The sequence below is a fragment of the Ranitomeya imitator genome, unplaced genomic scaffold (assembly GCF_032444005.1).
Source record: "Ranitomeya imitator isolate aRanImi1 unplaced genomic scaffold, aRanImi1.pri SCAFFOLD_257, whole genome shotgun sequence".
Taxonomy (NCBI): domain Eukaryota; kingdom Metazoa; phylum Chordata; class Amphibia; order Anura; family Dendrobatidae; genus Ranitomeya; species Ranitomeya imitator.
Window position 1 is genome coordinate 15587 of NW_027193808.1, and position 15886 is coordinate 31472.

Consider the following 15886-nt stretch of genomic DNA (forward strand, 5'->3'; position numbering starts at 1 on the left):
GTAACAGCTGGGAGAAGGAACCCCCTCTAAAAAAGCCATGTCAGGGGAGAAGCTGATGTCAGGGTACTCCCTGTCACTGATGGGACTTGCACTGTTCTCATCTGCATAATGGTATGCCAGGCGGGGCTTCTTCACAGCTTGGCCACTGGCTTCATGTGCTGGCCTCACTGCTGCTGTGAAGTCCCCCTGCTCCTTCACTTCACACTCACTGTCACTGCCATCCTCCTCCTCCTCCTCTGTCTGCATTGTGTCCCAGTGAGGTGTTTTATTCAGTGACACCTCCATGTCTCCCTCCCCGCAGGCAGAGAGATGTCCTGGGAGCTGGGAGCTGAGCTCCGTTTCTAGCTCCGCCCCCTTTGACACCTCCTGTGCAGTCACAGATTCCTCAGCCTCTGTAGCCACGCCCCCCGCTCTCCCCTCAGTGTCTGGAGCTCTGGGTGAGTCACACACAGCTGGCTGCTGATTACCTGAGGTAAGCTGATTACCTGCAGCTGCAGGGGAGATTTTTCTCTCAGTAATAATGCCATGAGGTCGGCGTTCCTGCAGAGCATTGCCACCAGAGAATGTAGGGCTGGCAGACGCTACCTGGGCATACAGCCTGGCTCCAGCAGCACTGTTTGCTCTACATTCCCTGTACATATGTCCTGCCTCCCCACAACCATTACACACTATGGGGTTAGGGCAGTCTTTTGCATAATGTCCAGGCAAATTACATTTTCTGCAGAGCATTGCAGTGGGGCAGTTATCCACAATGTGTCCATATTCATTGCATCTCCTGCAGTAGAAGGGGGCTTCAGGGAAAAACAAATACCCACTATCCCTCCCAATAGAGAAGTTCAGAGGGGGATAATGGATCCCCCCAGGGCCCTGAGGGTCCACACCAAAACGGACAAAAAATTTATGCTTCCCTGTCCAGAGCCCAGACTCCATGCTGATGACTCTGTGGGCGTACTGGACATAGGAGCAGTGTCTTTTCAGAAATTTCACAATTTCCTCCAGGGGCACAAAAGGATTGTGCATGAAAACTACTAGGGGTATGTCCCCTCTAGAATAAAGGACAGTAAATGTCAGTCCTGTGAGTAGGGCATTATCAGCATGGTCTCTCAGTGCTCTGTATAAGTTCTGGCAGGCTCCAGCAGATGAGAAAATCAGTACATACCGTCCATCTTTCCTGAACTCCTGCAGGCAGACAATGTCCTCCTTCTTCACCTTCAGCGTGTCATAAAGGATCATATTTACCAAATATCCCAGCGAGAAATGCATCCTCTTCTCCTGCGCGACATCAATACGAAATCCATTACGGACCCGGGCGTCACCGGTCCCTGCGAAGCGGACTACCACTCCCATCTTCCTTAAGATCGCCTTCTCTTTCCTCCACTCCTTACAGCACAGCCTTATGGCCAGACCAAGACATACTGCACTTGATCTTAGCCAAAAGGCCGAGAAGCGATGGCCTGAAATGGTTGGCCATTTCAGACGCACCCAGGCCTACAACCGACACCCATTGTGGAGACCGAGCCAAAGATTGCCGCAAGGAAGACATTTTCAGAAACTCTGGATGCATTCTCAATGACAGTTCGGGTGTGCTTGGGTTTTGGTCGGTTGTTTGGCTGTGTGTGTCTGTGTGTGCTCGTTGAAGCTGCGCCCAACGCGTTTTGAATCTGCATAACTCTGCCCACTTTGACACACCCACCATCCCCATTGTGACTGCAGGTGAAGGTTCCGTGCTAAGATTCTATCGACTGCAGGCAGCGCACCTGGTTGGTCAAAAGCATTAGAATACTCCTCACACAGGTGTATCTACAAGACACAAGACTAGCAGATTCGAGATCAGCACAGACACCAGTTTTCCTTTTTTTCAAATACCTATCATACACCGCATTTCAAAGTCGGTGGTCCACAAGAGGTAAACAATGTCTTCCAAAAGAATTCATGATCGGTGGTCACAAATGTGGTATGTATGGCAGAACTACTCATTGGATGCTTCAATTTAAATACCAAGTGCTGACAGCAGGCAGGGGCCTAATTCTGTAGATGGCACAGTATATTTGCTACACTGTAAGAAAGGCCTAATTCAGGCCTACATCTTAACACACCTGTGGCAGCAACCAGGAAAGACTGAAAATTGATTGCCTGATTGATTGATTGATTGCCTATTGAATGCAATGCAATGCTTGACATACATACATACATACATACATACATACATACATACATACATACATACATACATACATACAGAGGTGAAAGCAAGGCACACAAAATGTTGCAATTAGGCAAGTGAAATCGAGCAGCATGCTACATTTGGCAGCCAGCGGCATGTGAAATGTGCTTCCTTAACAACCCTGAAATAAATTCCCATCTAGGGTTCCAAGACAACTTGCTGTGCTGACTAATTTCCATTCAATCTGTTTTTAGAAACCGGATCAGAGAAGGAGTGCACTGTTCCCGGAGAGACTGCAATAGCGGGTCAATGCGTGGAGTGGACTGAGCAAGCTCCATTTCCAGCTCCCTGTTCCAAAAAGCCATTTAATATATGGTCCCCACATGGGGGACGTATCAGATATTAAACTGATAAGAACAGATAAGGTTTCAACAAAATTTTATTTAGTCATAAGACATAGAACAACAAGAAAAAATGAAACCTTTTGTGCAAAAGAAACAAACAATTACAATAATAAAATACAACAACATGAAACAACTTAATATAAAACAGTATTCCACATATAAAAACACCATCTACGATTCGCTTCCTTCTTCCCCACATCTTTAACATCCTTTAAGAAATAAATAAACATTTCACTAAAAGCCAATTTAATACAATCATTTACAGAGATAAAATCACGGTTAAAAAGTAAAATGTTTCTCGCTTTCCAGATTGCATTTTTGGCACAGTTTATTATACACCAGCATACTTTGAACTGGTGTGTAGTGGGGCAATTAAAAAGTCCATATAAAACATACTCATAGCTAAAATCTTTAAGACCACAAACCCATTTTAAAAGTATCCCCAATCTCCCCCAAAGTTCTTGTGCAAAACAGCAGTTCCAGAAAAGGTGCAAAACAGTCTCATCCTCTCGGCAAGAGTCTCTTGGGCACTTTGCCCGCGCCACCAGGCCTCTCCTGTGCTGGAAGTCTCTGGTTGGGAGGCACTGGTGGGCAGCCATCCATGCGATGTCTTTGTGAATGTTGGCCAAGAATTTCCCAAAAACGTTCCTCCACACACGCTTGGATCTACTCCAGGAGAAGTTGCTCACAGGGGACACTCCTTCTTCTCTTCTCAGATGAACCATCAATTTTTTTCTGTCCAGAAGGAGATCGGCATCCAAGTCCTTTAATTTATAAGTCCTTATCACCTTTTCTAAAACAATAAAATGCTTGGGCGGGCATAATAAAATGGGTGCTGATAAACATGGCCTGAACCATTTTTTAAAGATAAAACCGCAAGTATATTTTAAAAACAGACTAAAAGTAGAATTAGTGTTAAAAACTTTAAAACAAAAACAAAAGAAATTTACATATAAATACAAATGCAAGTCAGGGACATCTTTTCCTCCATTTTGTTGTTTCTTGTACATTTCCGTTCGCCTCAGCTTTTCCATTTTTGATCCCCAAATGAACATAAAAATACATCGAGTTAGTTTTTTTAGTATCAACTCAGAAGGAGGATATACCATGGCAACATAAAGCATCATAGGCAATAAAACAGATTTAATAATTAAAATTTTCCCTTCAATCGACAAGCATCTCAAATTCCAGAAGGAGAGCTTTTTCACCATTTTATGCTGTACCTCCTCCCAGCTCACGTGTCCATCATTTTTAGCATCAAATACTATACCCAAAATTTTTACCTCGTCGTGCCTCAATTTTACTGCTGGTAGGTCATTTGTATCCCAGGAACCCAAAATCAAACATTCAGTTTTATTAAAATTCATTTTAAAACCTGAAGCCTGACTAAAAAAATTGGTGCACATTACCACTCTCCGGAGTGAAGCAGGATCTGTACAGATGGCAGTAACATCATCCATGTAGGCAAATACTTTGACTTGGGCCCCTCCTCCACCCGGAATAGGAACCCCTCGGACCACTTTATCTCTCCGGATCATACACAGCAGGGGTTCCATAGCGCAAATAAAAAGAATTGGGGATAATGGACACCCCTGCTTCACTCCGGATTCCAACGGGATAAAATCTGTTAAAAAACCATTGACAGAAATTTGAGAAAACACATTATTATATAAAATCATAATACGAGATAAAAACATGTCGGGGATCGCCATTTGTTTTAAAACTTTAAAAAGATACTCATGCGAGACCCTGTCAAACGCCTTTTCAAAGTCCAGCGCCAACAGGGCCAGGCTCTGACTTCTATCCCTAGAGTACCATATTGCATCTCTAATAACATTTAAAATCTCAGCAATATTCCTCCCTGGTACTCCACATACTTGTTCGGGTTGTATCAATTTATTAATCACAGTTTTAAAACGACAAGCAATAATTTTAGCTAAAACTTTATAGTCCATGTTGAGGAGGGTGATAGGCCTCCAATTCCTGAGGTCATCACGAGCGCCCTTTTTCTTATAAATTAAGGACACTATCCCCCTCCTCCATGACTTAGGCAGCTCTGAACACATAAAAACCTCTTTAAAAAGTGCTAAAAGATCCTCCTTTAAAACATCCCAAAAAGTCAAATAAAATTCAACAGGTAGACCATCTGCTCCTGGGGCTTTCCCTTTTGAAAAACTTTTAAAAACACTAAAAAGTTCTTCCATGCTAAGATCTTCTATTAAAAACCCCTGGTCTACAGAACTTAACTTAAAATCCAGGATATTAAGAGCATCTTGTAAAAAAACATTATTTACACTTTTTTTACTAAAAAGGTCTCTATAAAAATTAAAAGCCACCTTCTTCATACCTTCCACAGTTGTTTCTCCATCAAGACAGGTGATCGTCTCCTTTTTCTCCATCACTTTTTTAAAAAAAAAACGTGTACACTTCTCACCTTCTTCTAAATGTTTCACTTTGGAATTAAAAATTATTTCTTTACCTTTTTGATCAAGGCACAATTGTATTTCAGTTTTTAGGCTTGCAATATCATCTTCCACCTCTAGTCCTATCTCTTTAAATTTATGGAGAGTTTGCAGTCTCATATTTAAATTTACATAAATCTGCTTTTTCCGCCGCGCCTTCCTCTTTCCAGCCCTGATAAAAAAAAACCTTATTTTATCTTTGATCACTTCCCACCAGGATAGGATTTTAATATATGGAGGCCTTAACTGTCTCCATTCCTGGTAGGCATTACAGAAGTCTGACCTCACCTGAGGGTCTTCCAGCAAATGGACCCCCAGACGCCACAAACCTCTATTTATCCTCAGCTCTCCTTGATACTCTATCTTTACGCTTAACATTTTATGATCAGAGAATAAATTAGGCATTAAAACAAATTGTACAGGGCTAAAATCCTCAGATAAAAACATAAAATCGATCCTGGAAGCCACTCCCCGACCGGACCATGTAAATCCTGGGTCCGTCGGCGAAAGCGACCTCCAGGCATCGCATAACTTAAAATCAGTCTGCAAGCTATTTAGTAAAAAACACGACTTATCTAACTTACGGATTGGGTCACCCCCTCCTCGGCGCTCATTCACATTCAGGCAATTAAAGTCCCCAGCTACCAAGAGAGGAGATGACCCTACACAGAATACCGGTAGAATTTCAAACAAACGTATACGCTCCTGTTTATCTGGTGGAGCGTACACATTAATGACACGGAAATTAAAATTATTAAAACACAAATGCACTAGGATAGCTCTGCCGGGTACAATCTCAGTAACAGAGGAGATGATGATGTTATTACCTCGGCAGAGCAGACCCACACCAGCAGACTTGTTTTCGTTCGAGCCCGACCATACAGAGGGCCCTAGTTTCCAGTCCTTTTTTATCTCGTTATACCGGATTCCATGCTGCAGACCACACTCCTGTAAAAAACATATATCAAAGTCTAATGTTTCAAAAAAATCAAAAAGAGCAGCCCTGCGGACAGGGCTCTTTAGAGATCTCACATTAAGTGAGAGACACCTCATGGATGGCATTTATGTCATGAGGGAGGAGAGATATCCTCAATGACTTCCATAAACTCCTCAATCACATCTGGCAGTGTGGAAAAAGAGTCAATGTTCTGGGGATCCGAGGAACCCGGTAATGGATACCCAGAAGAGTCCGTGTTCAGCCACATGTCTCCGCTGGGAAAACACACATCCGGAGACTCTGGATTGGCCTCCAGAAGAGTATCCCCTCGCAGCTTCTTTCCAGAAGGCTCAGGCAGCTCACTCGTACAGTCGTCCTCTGTGATAGCTACATGGCCTCTTACTTCCTGGGGGGCCTCCGGATCTGGCACAATGACCTCATCCACACCATCACCTGTAGGAGAAAAAACTGCGGTCTGCTGGCTCGAGTCCCTGGGAATGACTGGGGTCTTCGCCACAGTGCCCCCCACCGCCAACATAGTGGGGGCGCTCTGCTCCAACACACCAGCCTCATTCGAGACCTTCGACACAAGGGTTACCCCCCCAACGGGAGAGTCCCCCTGCTCCAGTCTCTGGGTGGTCCGCCCTCCGCCCTTTTTCCGGGACTTCGACACAGGAGGGCCTCCCTGAGGGCCACCACACTCCTGCTCCGTCCCCACCTTCTCCTCTGCGCCCTTGGCCTTCTCAGCCGCCTCCCCTGCTGTAGGAACAGTGGGACTTGGCTCAGGCCTTACTCCGGTCTCCGGGATACTCAGCTCAGCATGGACCGGGACAATAGCTGGTTCCTGCCTTGGCACGGGTCTCTCAGCCGCCTCTGCATACGTACGGACTTTAGTCCTATGTGGGCATCCTCGGAACATATGTCCAACCTCCCCGCATAGGTTACAAGCCTTCTTTTGAGGGCAATCCTTCATGAAGTGTCCGAATTGACCACAATTGCTGCAGCGGAATGCCCTTCTTTCCACACAATTCCCTTGGGTATGCCCCATCTTGCCACAGTTCCTGCAATACATAGGCATACCTGTGTAGAATAAGTAGCCACGGCTCTTCCCAATGGTGATGGTAGAGGGGGGATGTTCTGTTCCTCCAAAGCCCTCCGGATTTTTCTTCAGCCGCACCAGGAATTTCCGCTTGCCACACCAGAAACCAACGGCGTTTTTAACATTCCCTTGAAAGGTTACTTCATCGCAATAGCGACGCAAACAGGTTAAAATGTCCAGTACTTCCACAAAAGGATTTGGAAAGAAAACAATCATTTGTACCTCCTCTTGGACGAAAAGCAGGGAGAAGACCAGGCCCTCCAGTTCATCAGCAAAGATGTTGTCATTCACCTTTTGGACCAACTGCTGACAACAACCATGGCTCCTAAAGGTAATAGTATAAGTACCTTTCTGCTCATTGTCCTGAAAACAGAAGATGTCCTCTCTGCCGAACTCCAGGATCCCAAGAAGGACGGTGTTGCAAACGTAGCGGATTTCTTTCTCCTTCCGGAATCTCTCCAAGACCTCGATACGGACCGTGTTCCTCATCCGGGGTTCACCCGATGCAAAGGTAAGTGCAGCCGGCATCCTTCCGAGAAAGAACTCCAGCTGTAAACACAAAAAAAGGCTAGCGCCCTTTTAAGGCGATCGCAACTCGTTGCTCCGGACTAATCCTCTCTCCCTATAGCAGCAGGGGGGTGAAGCCCCTCCGAAGAGGAGCGATCCCCCCAGGCCGAGAGAGAGGGTACCGAAAGCACCCGACCTGACTACAATCTCACAGTTAAACTGATCGATCGCAGCCAAAAGGCCGAGAAGCGATGGCCTGAAATGGTTGGCCATTTCAGACGCACCCAGGCCTACAACCGACACCCATTGTGGAGACCGAGCCAAAGATTGCCGCAAGGAAGACATTTTCAGAAACTCTGGATGCATTCTCAATGACAGTTCGGGTGTGCTTGGGTTTTGGTCGGTTGTTTGGCTGTGTGTGTCTGTGTGTGCTCGTTGAAGCTGCGCCCAACGCGTTTTGAATCTGCATAACTCTGCCCACTTTGACACACCCACCATCCCCATTGTGACTGCAGGTGAAGGTTCCGTGCTAAGATTCTATCGACTGCAGGCAGCGCACCTGGTTGGTCAAAAGCATTAGAATACTCCTCACACAGGTGTATCTACAAGACACAAGACTAGCAGATTCGAGATCAGCACAGACACCAGTTTTCCTTTTTTTCAAATACCTATCATACACCGCATTTCAAAGTCGGTGGTCCACAAGAGGTAAACAATGTCTTCCAAAAGAATTCATGATCGGTGGTCACAAATGTGGTATGTATGGCAGAACTACTCATTGGATGCTTCAATTTAAATACCAAGTGCTGACAGCAGGCAGGGGCCTAATTCTGTAGATGGCACAGTATATTTGCTACACTGTAAGAAAGGCCTAATTCAGGCCTACATCTTAACACACCTGTGGCAGCAACCAGGAAAGACTGAAAATTGATTGCCTGATTGATTGATTGATTGCCTATTGAATGCAATGCAATGCTTGACATACATACATACATACATACATACATACATACATACATACATACATACATACATACATACAGAGGTGAAAGCAAGGCACACAAAATGTTGCAATTAGGCAAGTGAAATCGAGCAGCATGCTACATTTGGCAGCCAGCGGCATGTGAAATGTGCTTCCTTAACAACCCTGAAATAAATTCCCATCTAGGGTTCCAAGACAACTTGCTGTGCTGACTAATTTCCATTCAATCTGTTTTTAGAAACCGGATCAGAGAAGGAGTGCACTGTTCCCGGAGAGACTGCAATAGCGGGTCAATGCGTGGAGTGGACTGAGCAAGCTCCATTTCCAGCTCCCTGTTCCAAAAAGCCATTTAATATATGGTCCCCACATGGGGGACGTATCAGATATTAAACTGATAAGAACAGATAAGGTTTCAACAAAATTTTATTTAGTCATAAGACATAGAACAACAAGAAAAATGAAACCTTTTGTGCAAAAGAAACATAAACAATTACAATAATAAAATACAACAACATGAAACAACTTAATATAAAACAGTATTCCACATATAAAAACACCATCTACGATTCGCTTCCTTCTTCCCCACATCTTTAACATCCTTTAAGAAATAAATAAACATTTCACTAAAAGCCAATTTAATACAATCATTTACAGAGATAAAATCACGGTTAAAAAGTAAAATGTTTCTCGCTTTCCAGATTGCATTTTTGGCACAGTTTATTATACACCAGCATACTTTGAACTGGTGTGTAGTGGGGCAATTAAAAAGTCCATATAAAACATACTCATAGCTAAAATCTTTAAGACCACAAACCCATTTTAAAAGTATCCCCAATCTCCCCCAAAGTTCTTGTGCAAAACAGCAGTTCCAGAAAAGGTGCAAAACAGTCTCATCCTCTCGGCAAGAGTCTCTTGGGCACTTTGCCCGCGCCACCAGGCCTCTCCTGTGCTGGAAGTCTCTGGTTGGGAGGCACTGGTGGGCAGCCATCCATGCGATGTCTTTGTGAATGTTGGCCAAGAATTTCCCAAAAACGTTCCTCCACACACGCTTGGATCTACTCCAGGAGAAGTTGCTCACAGGGGACACTCCTTCTTCTCTTCTCAGATGAACCATCAATTTTTTTCTGTCCAGAAGGAGATCGGCATCCAAGTCCTTTAATTTATGAGTCCTTATCACCTTTTCTAAAACAATAAAATGCTTGGGCGGGCATAATAAAATGGGTGCTGATAAACATGGCCTGAACCATTTTTTAAAGATAAAACCGCAAGTATATTTTAAAAACAGACTAAAAGTAGAATTAGTGTTAAAAACTTTAAAACAAAAACAAAAGAAATTTACATATAAATACAAATGCAAGTCAGGGACATCTTTTCCTCCATTTTGTTGTTTCTTGTACATTTCCGTTCGCCTCAGCTTTTCCATTTTTGATCCCCAAATGAACATAAAAATACATCGAGTTAGTTTTTTTAGTATCAACTCAGAAGGAGGATATACCATGGCAACATAAAGCATCATAGGCAATAAAACAGATTTAATAATTAAAATTTTCCCTTCAATCGACAAGCATCTCAAATTCCAGAAGGAGAGCTTTTTCACCATTTTATGCTGTACCTCCTCCCAGCTCACGTGTCCATCATTTTTAGCATCAAATACTATACCCAAAATTTTTACCTCGTCGTGCCTCAATTTTACTGCTGGTAGGTCATTTGTATCCCAGGAACCCAAAATCAAACATTCAGTTTTATTAAAATTCATTTTAAAACCTGAAGCCTGACTAAAAAAATTGGTGCACATTACCACTCTCCGGAGTGAAGCAGGATCTGTACAGATGGCAGTAACATCATCCATGTAGGCAAATACTTTGACTTGGGCCCCTCCTCCACCCGGAATAGGAACCCCTCGGACCACTTTATCTCTCCGGATCATACACAGCAGGGGTTCCATAGCACAAATAAAAAGAATTGGGGATAATGGACACCCCTGCTTCACTCCGGATTCCAACGGGATAAAATCTGTTAAAAAACCATTGACAGAAATTTGAGAAAACACATTATTATATAAAATCATAATACGAGATAAAAACATGTCGGGGATCGCCATTTGTTTTAAAACTTTAAAAAGATACTCATGCGAGACCCTGTCAAACGCCTTTTCAAAGTCCAGCGCCAACAGGGCCAGGCTCTGACTTCTATCCCTAGAGTACCATATTGCATCTCTAATAACATTTAAAATCTCAGCAATATTCCTCCCTGGTACTCCACATACTTGTTCGGGTTGTATCAATTTATTAATCACAGTTTTAAAACGACAAGCAATAATTTTAGCTAAAACTTTATAGTCCATGTTGAGGAGGGTGATAGGCCTCCAATTTCTGAGGTCATCACGAGCGCCCTTTTTCTTATAAATTAAGGACACTATCCCCCTCCTCCATGACTTAGGCAGCTCTGAACACATAAAAACCTCTTTAAAAAGTGCTAAAAGATCCTCCTTTAAAACATCCCAAAAAATCAAATAAAATTCAACAGGTAGACCATCTGCTCCTGGGGCTTTCCCTTTTGAAAAACTTTTAAAAACACTAAAAAGTTCTTCCATGCTAAGATCTTCTATTAAAAACCCCTGGTCTACAGAACTTAACTTAAAATCCAGGATATTAAGAGCATCTTGTAAAAAAACATTATTTACACTTTTTTTACTAAAAAGGTCTCTATAAAAATTAAAAGCCACCTTCTTCATACCTTCCACAGTTGTTTCTCCATCAAGACAGGTGATCGTCTCCTTTTTCTCCATCACTTTTTTAAAAAAGAAACGTGTACACTTCTCACCTTCTTCTAAATGTTTCACTTTGGAATTAAAAATTATTTCTTTACCTTTTTGATCAAGGCACAATTGTATTTCAGTTTTTAGGCTTGCAATATCATCTTCCACCTCTAGTCCTATCTCTTTAAATTTATGGAGAGTTTGCAGTCTCATATTTAAATTCACATAAATCTGCTTTTTCCGCCGCGCCTTCCTCTTTCCAGCCCTGATAAAAAAAAACCTTATTTTATCTTTGATCACTTCCCACCAGGATAGGATTTTAATATATGGAGGCCTTAACTGTCTCCATTCCTGGTAGGCATTACAGAAGTCTGACCTCACCTGAGGGTCTTCCAGCAAATGGACCCCCAGACGCCACAAACCTCTATTTATCCTCAGCTCTCCTTGATACTCTATCTTTACGCTTAACATTTTATGATCAGAGAATAAATTAGGCATTAAAACAAATTGTACAGGGCTAAAATCCTCAGATAAAAACATAAAATCGATCCTGGAAGCCACTCCCCGACCGGACCATGTAAATCCTGGGTCCGTCGGCGAAAGCGACCTCCAGGCATCGCATAACTTAAAATCAGTCTGCAAGCTATTTAGTAAAAAACACGACTTATCTAACTTACGGATTGGGTCACCCCCTCCTCGGCGCTCATTCACATTCAGGCAATTAAAGTCCCCAGCTACCAAGAGAGGAGATGACCCTACACAGAATACCGGTAGAATTTCAAACAAACGTATACGCTCCTGTTTATCTGGTGGAGCGTACACATTAATGACACGGAAATTAAAATTATTAAAACACAAATGCACTAGGATAGCTCTGCCGGGTACAATCTCAGTAACAGAGGAGATGATGATGTTATTACCTCGGCAGAGCAGACCCACACCAGCAGACTTGTTTTCGTTCGAGCCCGACCATACAGAGGGCCCTAGTTTCCAGTCCTTTTTTATCTCGTTATACCGGATTCCATGCTGCAGACCACACTCCTGTAAAAAACATATATCAAAGTCTAATGTTTCAAAAAAATCAAAAAGAGCAGCCCTGCGGACAGGGCTCTTTAGAGATCTCACATTAAGTGAGAGACACCTCATGGATGGCATTTATGTCATGAGGGAGGAGAGATATCCTCAATTACTTCCATAAACTCCTCAATCACATCTGGCAGTGTGGAAAAAGAGTCAATGTTCTGGGGATCCGAGGAACCCGGTAATGGATACCCAGAAGAGTCCGTGTTCAGCCACATGTCTCCGCTGGGAAAACACACATCCGGAGACTCTGGATTGGCCTCCAGAAGAGTATCCCCTCGCAGCTTCTTTCCAGAAGGCTCAGGCAGCTCACTCGTACAGTCGTCCTCTGTGATAGCTACATGGCCTCTTACTTCCTGGGGGGCCTCCGGATCTGGCACAATGACCTCATCCACACCATCACCTGTAGGAGAAAAAACTGCGGTCTGCTGGCTCGAGTCCCTGGGAATGACTGGGGTCTTCGCCACAGTGCCCCCCACCGCCAACATAGTGGGGGCGCTCTGCTCCAACACACCAGCCTCATTCGAGACCTTCGACACAAGGGTTACCCCCCCAACGGGAGAGTCCCCCTGCTCCAGTCTCTGGGTGGTCCGCCCTCCGCCCTTTTTCCGGGACTTCGACACAGGAGGGCCTCCCTGAGGGCCACCACACTCCTGCTCCGTCCCCACCTTCTCCTCTGCGCCCTTGGCCTTCTCAGCCGCCTCCCCTGCTGTAGGAACAGTGGGACTTGGCTCAGGCCTTACTCCGGTCTCCGGGATACTCAGCTCAGCATGGACCGGGACAATAGCTGGTTCCTGCCTTGGCACGGGTCTCTCAGCCGCCTCTGCATACGTACGGACTTTAGTCCTATGTGGGCATCCTCGGAACATATGTCCAACCTCCCCGCATAGGTTACAAGCCTTCTTTTGAGGGCAATCCTTCATGAAGTGTCCGAATTGACCACAATTGCTGCAGCGGAATGCCCTTCTTTCCACACAATTCCCTTGGGTATGCCCCATCTTGCCACAGTTCCTGCAATACATAGGCATACCTGTGTAGAATAAGTAGCCACGGCTCTTCCCAATGGTGATGGTAGAGGGGGGATGTTCTGTTCCTCCAAAGCCCTCCGGATTTTTCTTCAGCCGCACCAGGAATTTCCGCTTGCCACACCAGAAACCAACGGCGTTTTTAACATTCCCTTGAAAGGTTACTTCATCGCAATAGCGACGCAAACAGGTTAAAATGTCCAGTACTTCCACAAAAGGATTTGGAAAGAAAACAATCATTTGTACCTCCTCTTGGACGAAAAGCAGGGAGAAGACCAGGCCCTCCAGTTCATCAGCAAAGATGTTGTCATTCACCTTTTGGACCAACTGCTGACAACAACCATGGCTCCTAAAGGTAATAGTATAAGTACCTTTCTGCTCATTGTCCTGAAAACAGAAGATGTCCTCTCTGCCGAACTCCAGGATCCCAAGAAGGACGGTGTTGCAAACGTAGCGGATTTCTTTCTCCTTCCGGAATCTCTCCAAGACCTCGATACGGACCGTGTTCCTCATCCGGGGTTCACCCGATGCAAAGGTAAGTGCAGCCGGCATCCTTCCGAGAAAGAACTCCAGCTGTAAACACAAAAAAAGGCTAGCGCCCTTTTAAGGCGATCGCAACTCGTTGCTCCGGACTAATCCTCTCTCCCTATAGCAGCAGGGGGGTGAAGCCCCTCCGAAGAGGAGCGATCCCCCCAGGCCGAGAGAGAGGGTACCGAAAGCACCCGACCTGACTACAATCTCACAGTTAAACTGATCGATCGCAGCCAAAAGGCCGAGAAGCGATGGCCTGAAATGGTTGGCCATTTCAGACGCACCCAGGCCTACAACCGACACCCATTGTGGAGACCGAGCCAAAGATTGCCGCAAGGAAGACATTTTCAGAAACTCTGGATGCATTCTCAATGACAGTTCGGGTGTGCTTGGGTTTTGGTCGGTTGTTTGGCTGTGTGTGTCTGTGTGTGCTCGTTGAAGCTGCGCCCAACGCGTTTTGAATCTGCATAACTCTGCCCACTTTGACACACCCACCATCCCCATTGTGACTGCAGGTGAAGGTTCCGTGCTAAGATTCTATCGACTGCAGGCAGCGCACCTGGTTGGTCAAAAGCATTAGAATACTCCTCACACAGGTGTATCTACAAGACACAAGACTAGCAGATTCGAGATCAGCACAGACACCAGTTTTCCTTTTTTTCAAATACCTATCATACACCGCATTTCAAAGTCGGTGGTCCACAAGAGGTAAACAATGTCTTCCAAAAGAATTCATGATCGGTGGTCACAAATGTGGTATGTATGGCAGAACTACTCATTGGATGCTTCAATTTAAATACCAAGTGCTGACAGCAGGCAGGGGCCTAATTCTGTAGATGGCACAGTATATTTGCTACACTGTAAGAAAGGCCTAATTCAGGCCTACATCTTAACACACCTGTGGCAGCAACCAGGAAAGACTGAAAATTGATTGCCTGATTGATTGATTGATTGCCTATTGAATGCAATGCAATGCTTGACATACATACATACATACATACATACATACATACATACATACATACATACATACATACATACATACATACAGAGGTGAAAGCAAGGCACACAAAATGTTGCAATTAGGCAAGTGAAATCGAGCAGCATGCTACATTTGGCAGCCAGCGGCATGTGAAATGTGCTTCCTTAACAACCCTGAAATAAATTCCCATCTAGGGTTCCAAGACAACTTGCTGTGCTGACTAATTTCCATTCAATCTGTTTTTAGAAACCGGATCAGAGAAGGAGTGCACTGTTCCCGGAGAGACTGCAATAGCGGGTCAATGCGTGGAGTGGACTGAGCAAGCTCCATTTCCAGCTCCCTGTTCCAAAAAGCCATTTAATATATGGTCCCCACATGGGGGACGTATCAGATATTAAACTGATAAGAACAGATTTTTTTTAACTTGGAAGTACCCACATTTAGGTACACCCGTTTATTAAGGTTTTAAAAGCAATTACAGAAAAAAAAAGACGTATGTATACAGTGTATCACATATTTAAAGCATTAATAACATATCAATCAGAATTTTTTTTTTTTTTTTTTTTTTTTTTTTTTTTCCAATGTTACATGCAGTAAAGACAAGTAATATACAAGCATCGGCCAATAATTCGCATTTATGGTAGCGTTCAAATTATGGTATTCCACTCTTCTACCATCCATTGCTTTGACAATAAAAGATTCTTTTTCTTGTCCAATAAAAAATAAATATACATCTCACTAAAAGCCAATGATAAAACGTCTTTCACAGATAAAACATCATGTTTAAAAAGAAGGATGTTCCTGGCCTTCCATAGAGCTTCTTTGATGGTGCTGATTGTCTTCCATGCGATGATCCTCTTAGTTGCGTTGGGGCATTCCATGCATCCAAACAAAACAGTCTCAAAACTTAAGTCTTTCAAATCAGTTATTTTCTGGAGTAAAGGGAAAAATTTTG

The 15886-nt window shown here is 44.0% G+C and overlaps 3 pseudogenes; all 3 read right to left on the reverse strand.

The window, feature by feature from the left end:
- Positions 1-2432: 2432 nt before the first annotated feature.
- Positions 2433-2633, reverse strand: LOC138654294 (U2 spliceosomal RNA; annotated as a pseudogene).
- A 6174-nt stretch (positions 2634-8807) lies between these two features.
- LOC138654295 (U2 spliceosomal RNA) lies at positions 8808-9008 on the reverse strand (annotated as a pseudogene).
- A 6183-nt stretch (positions 9009-15191) lies between these two features.
- On the reverse strand, positions 15192-15407 carry LOC138654303 (U2 spliceosomal RNA; annotated as a pseudogene).
- Between the last annotated feature and the right edge of the window lie 479 nt (positions 15408-15886).